Below are 12,469 nucleotides of genomic sequence, written 5' to 3' on the forward strand. Positions count from 1 at the left end.
TATTTAATACTGCGCAAGCAGGGAAATCTGATGCATCCACCCATAAAGAAAGTTCCGCGTTGTGCGATGGGTGAGCGAGTAATGCACAATTGACCAGGTGTTCCCTACATGCAGCAAAACTGTCTGCTGCTCCGCTGACCAAGTAAGTGGTGTAGTACTCGTATCGTTTCGCTTATTACCACGAACCATATCAAAAAGACAGGCTTGTGTCTTCAGTGCGTGTGGTATGAAACGACGGTAGAAATTAAGCATCGCTAAAAAACGCTTTAAATCTTTGACGATAACTGGTCGTTTAAAATTACGTAGAGCCTCAACGCGTTCTGGGAGTGGCCGAGTACCATCTTTAGTGATAGAATGCCCGAGGTAGTTCTGAGACACCAAATTCCGATTTACTAACGTTGATAGTTAGGTTGTTCTCCCTGAGTCGTTGAAAAACTTGGCGTAAGTGGTTTTGATGCTCTTCTTCTGAACTGGATGCAATACATACATCGTCAAGATAAACAAATACGAAGTTTAAACCACGAAAAACTTCGTTAATAAGTCTTTGGAATGTCTGTGCTGCATTCCTCAAACCAAAGGTCATACGTGTAAATTCGTAGAGTCCGAAAGGAGTCGTTTTACAAATGTATTCTTTGTTTATTGGCACTTGGTGAAAGGCCTTTTTTTTTGTGATATCGCTGTACTGTGCGAAAATATTCGAATAAGTAGAATTCGCGTTAAAAGATTTAATGCTGAATATGAACGTTTTTTCAATTTCGCAAACCGTTTTTAATTCGGTTTTGCGATCGAGTAGACATCTATTTTTGAGATCGACTAAGAGCTCGAAATGAGACAGAAAGTCAGCCAATTGCTTGAGAAACATCAGCGATAACGAAATTCCACAAAAATTCGCGTCGTAAATTTAGATTAAGTTTCAGAATCGCCTCACCGAATACAGAGATCGGCGATCCATTTGCGGCAAACACTTTTATACTGTTAGGAGAAGCTCGGGCTGTGTTTTTGCATTTTGGTATATCGGAAACGTTCGCACCAGTATCTATTAAAAAATTTAATTTTGCTGACGTATCGTATATGCGTAAACGGTATGTCTTGAAGGTTTTAGACTGTTTGCCTAACTCTAAAACCGGAGCAGCCGAGCGGCCCTATAAAGGTTTTTTCATTAAAACAAAATTGCACGGCTCTCGGCATTTAGTTGCTTTCGCACCGAATTTACTATGGTACCAGCAAATCGGTTTATCCGATTTACTTAAATACGCATGAGGCCCACGTGACCTAGATCGAGACCGCGAACGAAAATTTGATCCTTTGTTGTTGAAAAGCTTATGCACCTGCCTAGTCAATAATGCTATTTCAAGTTTCAAGCTCGAAACTTCATTAAGTGCCAGACCTTCTTGCTCGTGGTTGTGTCGCATCCCAATAGTTTCGATAATGGAGTCAGCGATCTTTAATTTTTCTACGATAGCGACGTTTGTAGCAATAATTGCTGCTTGTACATACGGAGGAAGTCTGCTTACCCATCTTCTTCTTCTTAATTGGCGTAGACACCGCTTATGCGATTATAGCCGAGTCAACAACAGCGCGCCAGTCATTTCTTCTCTTCGCTACGTGGCGCCAGTTGGATATTCCAAGCGAAGCCAGGTCCTTCTCCACTTGGTCCTTCCAACGGAGTGGAGGTCTTCCTCTTCCTCTGCTTCCCGCGGCGGGTACTGCGTCAAGTACTTTCAGAGCTGGAGTGTTTTCATCCATCCAGACAACATGACCTAGCCAGCGTAGCCGCTGTCTTTTAATTCGCTGAACTATGTAAATGTCGTCGTATATCTCGTACAGCTCATCGTTCCATCGAATGCGATATTCGCCGTGGCCAACGCGCAAAGGAGCATAAATCTTTCGCAGAACTTTTCTCTCGAAAACTCGCAACGTCGACTCATCTGTTGTTGACATCGTCCAGGCCTCTGCACCATATAGCAGGACGGGAATTATGAGTGACTTATAGAGTTTGGTTTTTGTTTGTCGAGAGAGAACTTTGCTTCTCAATTGCGTACTTAGTCCGAAGTAGCACCTGTTGGCAAGAGTTATCCTGCTTTGGATTTCTAGGCTGACATTGTTGGTGGTGTTTATGCTGGTTCCAAGATAGACGAAATTATCTACAACTTCAAAGTTATGACTGCCAACAGTGACGTGAGTGCCAAGTCGCGAGTGCGACGACTGTTTGTTTGATGACAGGAGATATTTCGTCTTGCCCTCGTTCACTGCCAGACCCATTTCTTTTGCTTCCTTGTCCAGTATGGAGAAAGCAGAACTAACGGCGCGGGTGTTGAGGCCGATGATATCAATATCAACAGCTTTGAAATCAACAAATAGGTGGTGAGTGTCGATTCTCCTTTCACGGGTCTTTTCCAAGATTTGGCGCATTGATTTACCAGGTCTGAAGCCACACTGATAAGGTCCAATCAGTTTGTTGACGGTGGGCTTTAATCTTTCACACAATACCCTCGACAGAACCTTATATGCGATGTTGAGGAGGCTTATCACACAGTAGTTGGGGCAGATTGTGGGGTCTCCTTTTTTATGGATTGGGCATAGCACACTTAAATTCCAATCGCTGGGCATGCTTTCATCCGACCATATTTTACAAAGAAGCTGATGCATGCTCCTTAACAGTTCTTCGCCGTCGTGTTTGAATAGCTCGGCCGACAATCCATCGGCCCCTGCCGCTTTGTTGTTTTTCAGGCGGGCAATTGCTATTCGAACTTCTTCATGATCGGGCAATGGAACGTCTGCTCCATCGTCATCGATTAGGGTATCGGGTTCGCCTTCTCCCGGTGTTGTGCTATCACTGCCATACAGCAGGTTGGAGAAGTGTTCCCTCTATAATTTAAGTATGCTCTGGGCATCGGTAACTAGATCACCTTGGGGGGTTCTACAGGAGTATGCTCCGGTCTTGAAACCTTCTGTAAGCCGCCGCACCTTTTCGTTGAATTTTCGAGCATTACCCCTGTCGGCCAGCTTATCGAGCTGTTCGTACTCACGCATTTCGGCCTCTTTCTTCTTCTGTCTGCAAATGCGTCTCGCTTCCCTCTTCAACTCTCGGTATCTATCCCATCCCGCACGTGTTGTGGTCGATCGTAACGTTGCGAGGTAGGCAGCCTGTTTTCTCTCCGCTGCGACACGGCACTCCTCGTCGTACCAGCTGTTCTTTTGCACTTTCCGAAAACCAATGGTTTCGGTTGCAGCTGTACGTAAGGAGTTTGAAATGCCGTCTCACAGTTCCCTTATACCGAGTTGTTGACGAGTGCTCTCAGAGAGCAGGAGTGCAAGCCGAGTGGAAAATCTTTCGGCTGTCTAATGTGATTGCAGCTTCTCGACGTCGAACCTTCCTTGTGTTTGTTGGCGTGCGTTTTTTGCTGCACAGAGGCAGGTGCGAATCTTAGCTGCAACAAGATAGTGGTCCGAGTCGATGTTAGGACCTCGGAGCGCACGCACATCTAAAGCACTGGAGACGTGTCTTCCGTCTATCACAACATGATCGATCTGGTTGGTAGTTTTTCGATCCGGAGACAGCCGGGTAGCATGATGGATCATCTTACGCTGGAATCTAGTACTACAGATAACCATATTTCGGGCCCCGGCGAAGTCGATCAGCCTCAACCCATTTGGGGATGTTTCCTCGTGGAGGCTGAATTTACCGACCGTAGTACCAAAGATACCTTCTTTGCCCACCCTGGCGTTGAAGTCGCCAAGCACGATTTTTACATCGTGACGGGGGCATCTCACATAAGTGCGCTCCAAGCACTCATAAAAGGCATCTTTGGTCACATCGTCCTTCTCTTCCGTCGGGGCGTGGGCGCAAATCAGCGATATGTTGAAGAACCTCGCTTTGATGCGGATTGTGGCTAGACGCTCATTCACCGCAGTGAATGATAGTACTCGGCGACGGAGTCTCTCTCGCACCACGAATCCCACACCAAACCTGCGCTCCTTTATAGGGCCACTGTAGTAAATGTCACAAGGACCTACTCGTCTCTGTCCTTGTCCCGTCCATCGCATTTCTTTGACGGCGGTGATGTCAGCCTTTGTTTTCACGAGGACATCAACCAGCTGGGCAGTGGCACCTTCGCAGTTAAGGGGCCGAACATTCCAGGTGCATGCCCTCAATTCGTAGTCCTTATTTCGTTTGCCATGGTCGTCATCAAAAGGGGGGTCTCTCATCCGAGGCTGGTTACAACTATTCACTGGGGGTGTTTTTTTACGTGGCGGGTCCCAAACCCAGCGCACAACCCTATGCAGGGGATGTTTCGCCTTCTCACTTTAGCTCGCCTTCAAACGGATGTTCTTAGGCTACCCAAAGGATACTTGGTCAAAGACCGGAAGTCGTAAGCTGCTTGAGTCACATGTAAAAGAATCGTTTTTGACCACTCCCAAGTGAATGGCAGTCAGAGAACTTTCCTCACTTGCGTGAACTTCTACACATGACTCCATCGTCCCATGCTTACCCATAGATCGTGTAAAATGCTTCTGGCTGCGCGTTTCATGTCGTTAAATAACTCGCTGGGGCGTCGGTCGTCTAGAACCATGTCTTTAAGAACACGTTGGAGCCGCCGCTGTTGATTGTCCGAAAAATGCTCAATGATCTTGTCCTGAATGTATTTGTATTTAAAATTTGTCGGCGCAGCGTCTATGATGCAGCGAAGCTCTATCAGCTTGTTAGGCGGTACACATGCAAGAACGATGTCGAATTTCTTATCATCGTTGCAAATTGAAGAAGCGCTAAACCAAAAGTCCAGATAATAAAAATAAGCTTCGGTGTTGTCTTCGGTCATTGTTGGTAGTGGTAGACGTGGAGTGGAATTTGGAAAATCCCCAATGTTGACGTCGGAGTACCGGTTGCCAAAAACCACATGGCTATCGTTTAACGCCATTCCTGTGAAATTAATATGTTCAATTTACCTACGGGGTCACCAGATGTGGGAACAAATGAAGATGATGCGTTATGCTTGATGTTCAATAGCAGATCAGATTTATTTCTCATTCGTTATAACTTAAGGACTAGTAAGAATATAATAATAAAAGGAATGAAGGATTAAAAACATATGATAGCGTTGCTTTTAGGAGTTAGGTAGAGTTGTATTTTAGGAGTGCTGCGCCGAAGATTAAATTAACGCCGTAATGATCATTGGAGGTTGCCACATGTATATAGGTGGCGCAAAAATAACCTTCCGATGTTTTTTGGCTGTAATTTTTTTAAAAAATAAAAAAAAAATTGATTCTACTTGTGGATTATTTTTATTTAGTCTTTTAAATTTTTTTACATCAAGTCGAGAATATGATATCATGTAAATGCCCGCCGTCACAGTTGATTGTCATTTGTGCCCTTTTTATGGCATTTTCCATCACTTTGGCCAGAACTTTCGGCGATAGGATCTCCCATTCTTGATGGATATTGTCTTTAAGGGCTGCAAGAGTCTGAAACTTGTTGATATAAACCCGCGACTTCAAAAAGTCCCACAAAAAGAAGTCTGGAGCGGTCAAATTAGGCGATCTTGCTGGCCAGTGCAAATCGCCAAAACGGGAGATTAGGCGCCCGGGAAATGCATCCTTCAGCATATCGGCTGTGGCACGTGCAGTGTGTGCCGTTGCACCGTCCTGTTGCAACCACATGTTTTCTAATCCCAATTCATCAAGTTGTGGCAAAAGAACTCGTTCAACGAGTCTCGTTGATCATTGCTCTGTAACGCTCACCACTCACAGTAACCGTTTGGCCCGCGACGTCCCCGATGAAAACATGTCCGATGACTCCTTCAGCGAAAACAGCACACCATACAGTGACTTTGAGCGGGTGTAATGGTTCTTCGTGGATTACACGCGGATTTTCAGTGCCCCAGAAGCGTAAATTTTGCTTATTTCCGTACCCGCTAAGATGGAAATGGGCCTCATCACACATGCTCATTTTTTATGGAAAATCATCTTCCTCTTGATGGTGATTAAGTATGGCTTGAGCGTATGTTAGGCGCAATTGGCGGTCAGCAGCTAACAGCTGATGTACCATTTGGACTTTGTACGGAAACATCTTCAAATCTTGTACCAAAATTCGCTGTAAACACCGTCGACTGATACCCATTTGCGTGGCACGTCGTCTGGTCGATGCCGACGGCACTTCCATGACATCCTCGGCAACTGCAGCAATATTCTCTGTAGAACGGCTACTCCGGGGTCTGCATCTCGTAGTGTGTCAGTCTCTTCGAGGCGAGCGGCTAAACGTCGCAGTATTTCATCAGTAGGCGCCGTATGTCCAGGAAATTTGCGACGAAATTCACGTTGTCCCAAAGTCACCGACCGATTGTTGGTCAAATAAATAGTCACCAATAACCCGCGTTCTGGATCAGTGTAGCATACCATTGTTTATTTACGTGTATTTCGCATGTGTTTACTACCCAAATTTCAGACAGAAGTGACATTAGAGGTCAATTGCAAAATTTATAGTATTTTCTGATAGGAGGATTACTTTTGCACCACGCAGTATATATTTATCCTTTGATAACAAATATATAATATACATATTTTGTTTAAATTGTATGTAGAGTCGCCACGCTCATCCAAAACAGTACCCCTTCAAGAAGTGAAATATTCCTACATTATCGGCATCATGATAAACGTTCTTTGCATACTCATAATACACTCAGAGGCATTAGTCTGCCTACAGTGCATATACATATACGAATATCAGTCAATTAATCTGAATAACAGAGTCGGAGATAATGTTTAGCTAGGCTGGATGCTAATATATGATGAGAGAACAACACTGAAGGCTAAAAACATCAAAAAAAACTATTTTTTTTTAAGAAAACCTTATGGAATATTGAGGAATAAAGTACTTTACCGAAACGTATTTTAAGTATACATTTCGTTATTTCACATTACGCTATTAAATTGTATATATTTAAGGTCTCTTTTTATAACGGGAAATCTTTCAAAGCAGTTATATAGTAACATTAAACATTTTATATGTAACTTTATAATTTTTTTGTGTTTTGTTTCATTGTTCCTGTTATGTTTTATAAAAAAATCCCAATGTTACTTGAAATTTCATTTGTACAAAGCCAAATCTCTTAATTAAACCCGCGAAAACTAAGGGAGTGATCCGACTATCGATAGTTTTGCAGCTCTGCCATTTGATAATGAATTTCATTCATATTCGCCAGCGGGCAAGCCATTTTTCGACAAAAGCTAAGGCTTTTGACACACCGGTGAGACATTTATTACGCAATACTAGGGCTGTGCCATTCCCAAAAGTCAAAACATGTTTAGTTGTAGAAATATCTGCTGCATATGAGATATACATACAGTTACTCACAAAAATGAGTATACACAGGAGTTCGTAAAAGAAATACACAAATTATGGAAAATTTAGTGGATGTATTTGAATTTTTTTGATGCACATTTGTAAATTAAAATCTTAAAAACTATAATTCTACATAAAATAACGTTTTTCTTTAAAATTAACCAAATTCTTAAACAAAAAACTAAATGTACTGATAAAATTGGGTCACAAAATTAAGTATACATTTGCATTTTATATGTGGCATCTCTGGATATCTTTTTACAGTTATGTGATCATGCTGACATTCAAATACGTTTCAAAGTTTTTGTCGTGTATTATCGTTAGATACGCAATTTATTGTATTTTGTGCATTATTTTCGCCATGGCTGGTACTAGAAAGGAGACAACTATGGAAATAAGGGAATTAGTGATAAAATTGTGCTGTGAAGGTAGACCTCATTGCACAGTCCAAAAATTATAAATAAATGGAGATATGAAAGAACATTGCGAAATTCCGGTGTGAGAGGCAGAAAAAAAATTTTGACTGAGGTTGATGAGCGTAATATTTTACGTAAAGTGGAATTAAACCCAAAGATAAGTATTCCTAAATTAACGGTTGAAGTGTCAAAAATAATAAATAAACAAATATCAACTGAAACAGTTCGTCGTGTTATTCGCAAAAATAATTTGCATGGTCGGATAGCACGTAAAAAGCCATTTATCTCGAGTGTAAATAAGAAAAAACGGCTTGAATTCGCGAAAGCTCACGTTGATAAGCCTTTAAGTTTCTGGGAAAGTGTAATGTTCACTGACGAAACAAAGATTAACACTAAATTTTGTGACCTGAATTAGTCAATAATTATAGTTTTTTGTTTAAGTTTTTACTTAATGTTAAATAAATGAATTAATTTATGTTCAAGTATAGTCGATAAGAGTTCAAACTTTATATGTGCATCAAAAAAATTCAAATACATCCACTAAATTTTCCATAATTTGTGTATTTATTTTACGAACTTCTGTGTATACTCATTTTTGTGAGTAACTGTATGTATGTATGTATATGAGGAACAAAAGTGATTCCACACTCAACATTTTCATGTTTGAGCCCTCATAGATCGTAAACGATGAAGTAAATGAAAAAAAAATTTTTCAATGAATATGTATCTAGTTTATAATATACATTGTGACAAAAATTGTAACTAAAATCACCGGCGAAATGATATTTCAAAAAAATTTAGTTTGCTAAGTTATAAATATCGAAAAAAGATTTGTCTACAGTTATACAGTTTTATCAAAAATACAAGCCTACGAGCGGTACAAAGCCTTCAAAGACATCCGAGAGATTGCTGAAGACATGCCTCGTCTGAACGACCTTCGACCTCTTCAACTGATGAATGGTAAAAGATGTGGAGCTTGAAAATCGTAAAGTGTTCGAGGGATAGCAAGAGAGCTTGACATCCCTCGCCAGTCAGTTCGAATGATTTTGGGTATGCAAGCAAGTCAACCATCATCGGATTGCATCCGTCTTCAGTCGATGGCAGAAATAAAACAAAATTCGTTGAAGAAGCTGAAGGCCATCCCAAAAAGTGCTTAAGAAAAGTGTTTCGTGAGCAGAAAAAATCGGTGGCATAAGTGTATTACATTTGGTGAGACTTACTTTGATGGTGACAAAATAAATATTAATGAATAATTAAATACTTTGCTTTTTATTTACTATTCCCGGGTACTCTTCTGTCAAAATGGGAACGCGTTTTTAATAAAAAGTATAAGTATTTTTTTATTTGATACATAAATTATATATATTTTTAAATAAAACACGCTTACGATAATAAGAAAGTATCGAAATGACAGTTGCACAAATGGTCATTTTCAGCTGAAAGTAAGAGTTTCAACTCTAGGTCCAATTTAAGCATTCGTATTCTCTGTAACCTACAGGTCATAGTGTGCTAAATTACGTTAAACCTTCATATTAAAGTTGACGTCTGCGCCACACTATGTACTTCTCTTTCCACTGTTGTATAGGTTTACGCTGGCGGCCATCATCTAGAGCTTTCGATAGGTTTTCCTTTTCTTTTGGAATCTTCTTACCTTTCGCCGGTTTAAATTATAGCAGAAACCACAAAAAACTTGATTAAGATACATACTACTGTGTCCAAAAAATAAGGTGACATTTGAATTTAAACTACGCGCGTCGAAGGATTTGGAGAATTATTTTTTTTTTTAGGTTGGTAGTTTATGTCAAATTTCGTGTCAAAATATTCATTAGTGTTTGAGATACGTGTGGTTTTGTGAGCTGCTAAAAGTGAGAATTTCGTTTTTTGCGATGTCGAAATTTGTTGAGCAAAGAATTTGCATTAAATTTTGTTTACGGGTTTATCTATTTTCTGCTGCGGATACGTTGAGGATGGTGCAGACCCCCTTTGGTGATGAGGCTATGTCTAAAAAAATGTTTACAAGTGGTACAGTGAGTTCCAAGCCGGCCGTGAACGTGTCGAAGACGAAGAGCGTCCAGGGCGACCATCAACCTCAACCGCCGAAGCTCACGTTCAACAAATCAAAGATTTGGTTTTGAAAAACCGTCGATTAACAATAGGAGACCTTGCTGATGAAGTTGGCATTACGAAAGGCTCAGCCAATACCATTTTGAAGGATGTTTTGGGCCTAAAGCGCGTCAAATCTCAACTGGTACCGAAAACATTGAATTTTTTGGAAAAAAATCGTGGTAATTTCGCCAAAAACTCAATCCATATCGTTCCGCAACTACCGTATGCACCTGATCTGGCGCCGTGCGACTTCTGGCTGTTCACCAAGCTCAAAAGACCTCTCCGGGGACACTGTTTTTATACGATAGAGGAGATTCAAGCCGCGGCGAAGACGGAACTGAAGGCCATCCCGGAAAGTGACTACAACCAGTGTTTCGAAGATTGGGAAATCCGTTGGCATAAGTGCATTGCATCGGAAGGGGATTACTTTGAAGGGGATGAAATTGGTTTCGAAGAATAAATAAAGAATTTTTCAAATAAATACAATGTCACCTTTTTTTGGGCATATACATATGTACATATAACAATTTTCATGTTGCTGTATAAACTGCTCTGAGAGTTGACGAGTTATAAAAAGATTCGTCTTGCATACATTTACTAGTTTAGTATAAGATAAAGGAATTTATATTTTAAATATGTATCAGTAGCGTATTTTATTCCTAATCATAAGCCAGCTGGCCGTATGCATTGTCTCATATTTCACTGGTATGTGTATTGGCTGGGTGCCGAGGACAATCTATAAAACTTTTCATGTCACCTGTTATGCCCAACAAACAAGTTAGTAAGAGGCGGAGGATTTTTGTGTAGAGCCAATAGATCATGTGGAGTTGTAGACTTCACTTTAAGGCAATAGTTCTTCTGCAGGAGTTTCACATTTGAAGGGCTTAGGAATCCCTGCTCTTAACATGTATCTTTACCAGGCAAGCAGGTTAAGATGAATATTAAAAGAAGAGATGGTTGAAATCGGTGCAACCGCAATAGCGTTGTTGAATCTACTTTCTACGTCAATGATTACCGTAAAAGTTAAGGGCTGTTAAATTGATCGGTCCATAAGATTTTGGTAAGAAGTAGTTTTCCTTTAACGATTTCGATTTGGAAGATAATTATGATCTCCTGCCATCTACTTGAAGTATACCTAAACAGACATAATGGCTCTTCAGTAGAGCGGACAATATATGATTCGTACCGCCTCCTTTAAATATTTTGAAACTACCATTTCTTTAAAAAACACGCGACCGTCATCCTGGGTGAGTAGTAGAACAGATTAAACATGTTTTGCTTCCAATCGTAGGCAATGAGTATCTGGTAATATTTTTATTGAATTATCCTTCTTGAGTGTCTTGCAATCTTCGCTACCAAACATAGGTACCGTCTGTAGTTGTTCGTATGATATTTATTTTTTTAATTTGTTCTTTCCCACTTATACTAGTTATGTTACCATTGCATGGGTGTTTCAATTGGACAATTACCCTGAACTTCTTCTTCTTTGTTGGCTGCTTCTCACAAACCACAAACAATCCACTATATATGGAGCGAACAGGAAGACGTCCGAGACACCAATCACTTCTCAAAATGCGTCAAATTTTGCTTACGGTTGCCTGCTGTAACTCCTTCACATTCGCCAAGTATGGAGTGAAACAGATCCACTCTCATTCATACCGACTAGAGAGGCCTTTTTGTCCGAAAAGTAACTCCGCCAAAGAGTAATTTTCCGATAGCCAAGCTCCTCCAGCCGCTGCACCACTCGATCCCAGCTTAAGTCGAAACGCCCCCTTGAAGTCAACAAAAATGCCAAAGACATATTTGTTGACATTCCCCTTACGACATTCTGAACATAAAATCATGCATCCTCTATACTGCGTCCTTTCTTGAACCCATACTGCCCCTTCGACCACATACGTCGCGTTAGCTGCTGAAGCCGTCCCACCATGACTCTTTCCAGACTTTTCCAAGAACTGGAATTAAACTGATGGCCCGATAAGACCGAGGATCGCTCCTGATCTTATCAGGGGATTCTAGGAGAGGCACAACCCTAGCACTTTTGCATTCATGTGGAAAGTATCCCTCCCAGATGCACTTATTATAAATGGCCTCCAGGTATTGTGGAATGAACTTCCACAAGCTTTTACACATATCTCCATTCAAACCATCAAAACCAGGGCACCGCTTAAGCCTAACTAGGCCAAAGGTGTACCCCAACTCCCCATCATCTAATGGAGGGACAGGTACTTTTTGTGCTTGAGGTACCAGCACTTCCGACCTGTGAAAGAACGCGCCTCACAGAACCCCCCCACACTCTCTCCACGACGATAACAAAGTGTCATCGAAGCGAAGAGTGGTAACATCCTCCCTCTTACCTTACTAAACACATCGAAGACGAGGCATTCGCATCCAGCCCTAGGATAAATGGGCTACTAGGCAGTAGTAGCTTATCCGGATTAACGATATCAATATCATCGGCGTACGCCAGCAGTTGTACACTCTCGTAGAAATCTTTATTCAGCTCTACAGCTCAAATTATTTTCCAGCAGTAGACTGAAGAAGTCGCGCGATTGGGAGTCGCCTTGTGTGAAACCTTGTTTAGTATCGATGACCCCATCCTGATGGA

The sequence above is a fragment of the Bactrocera dorsalis genome, chromosome 2 (assembly GCF_023373825.1).
Source record: "Bactrocera dorsalis isolate Fly_Bdor chromosome 2, ASM2337382v1, whole genome shotgun sequence".
NCBI lineage: Eukaryota > Metazoa > Arthropoda > Insecta > Diptera > Tephritidae > Bactrocera > Bactrocera dorsalis.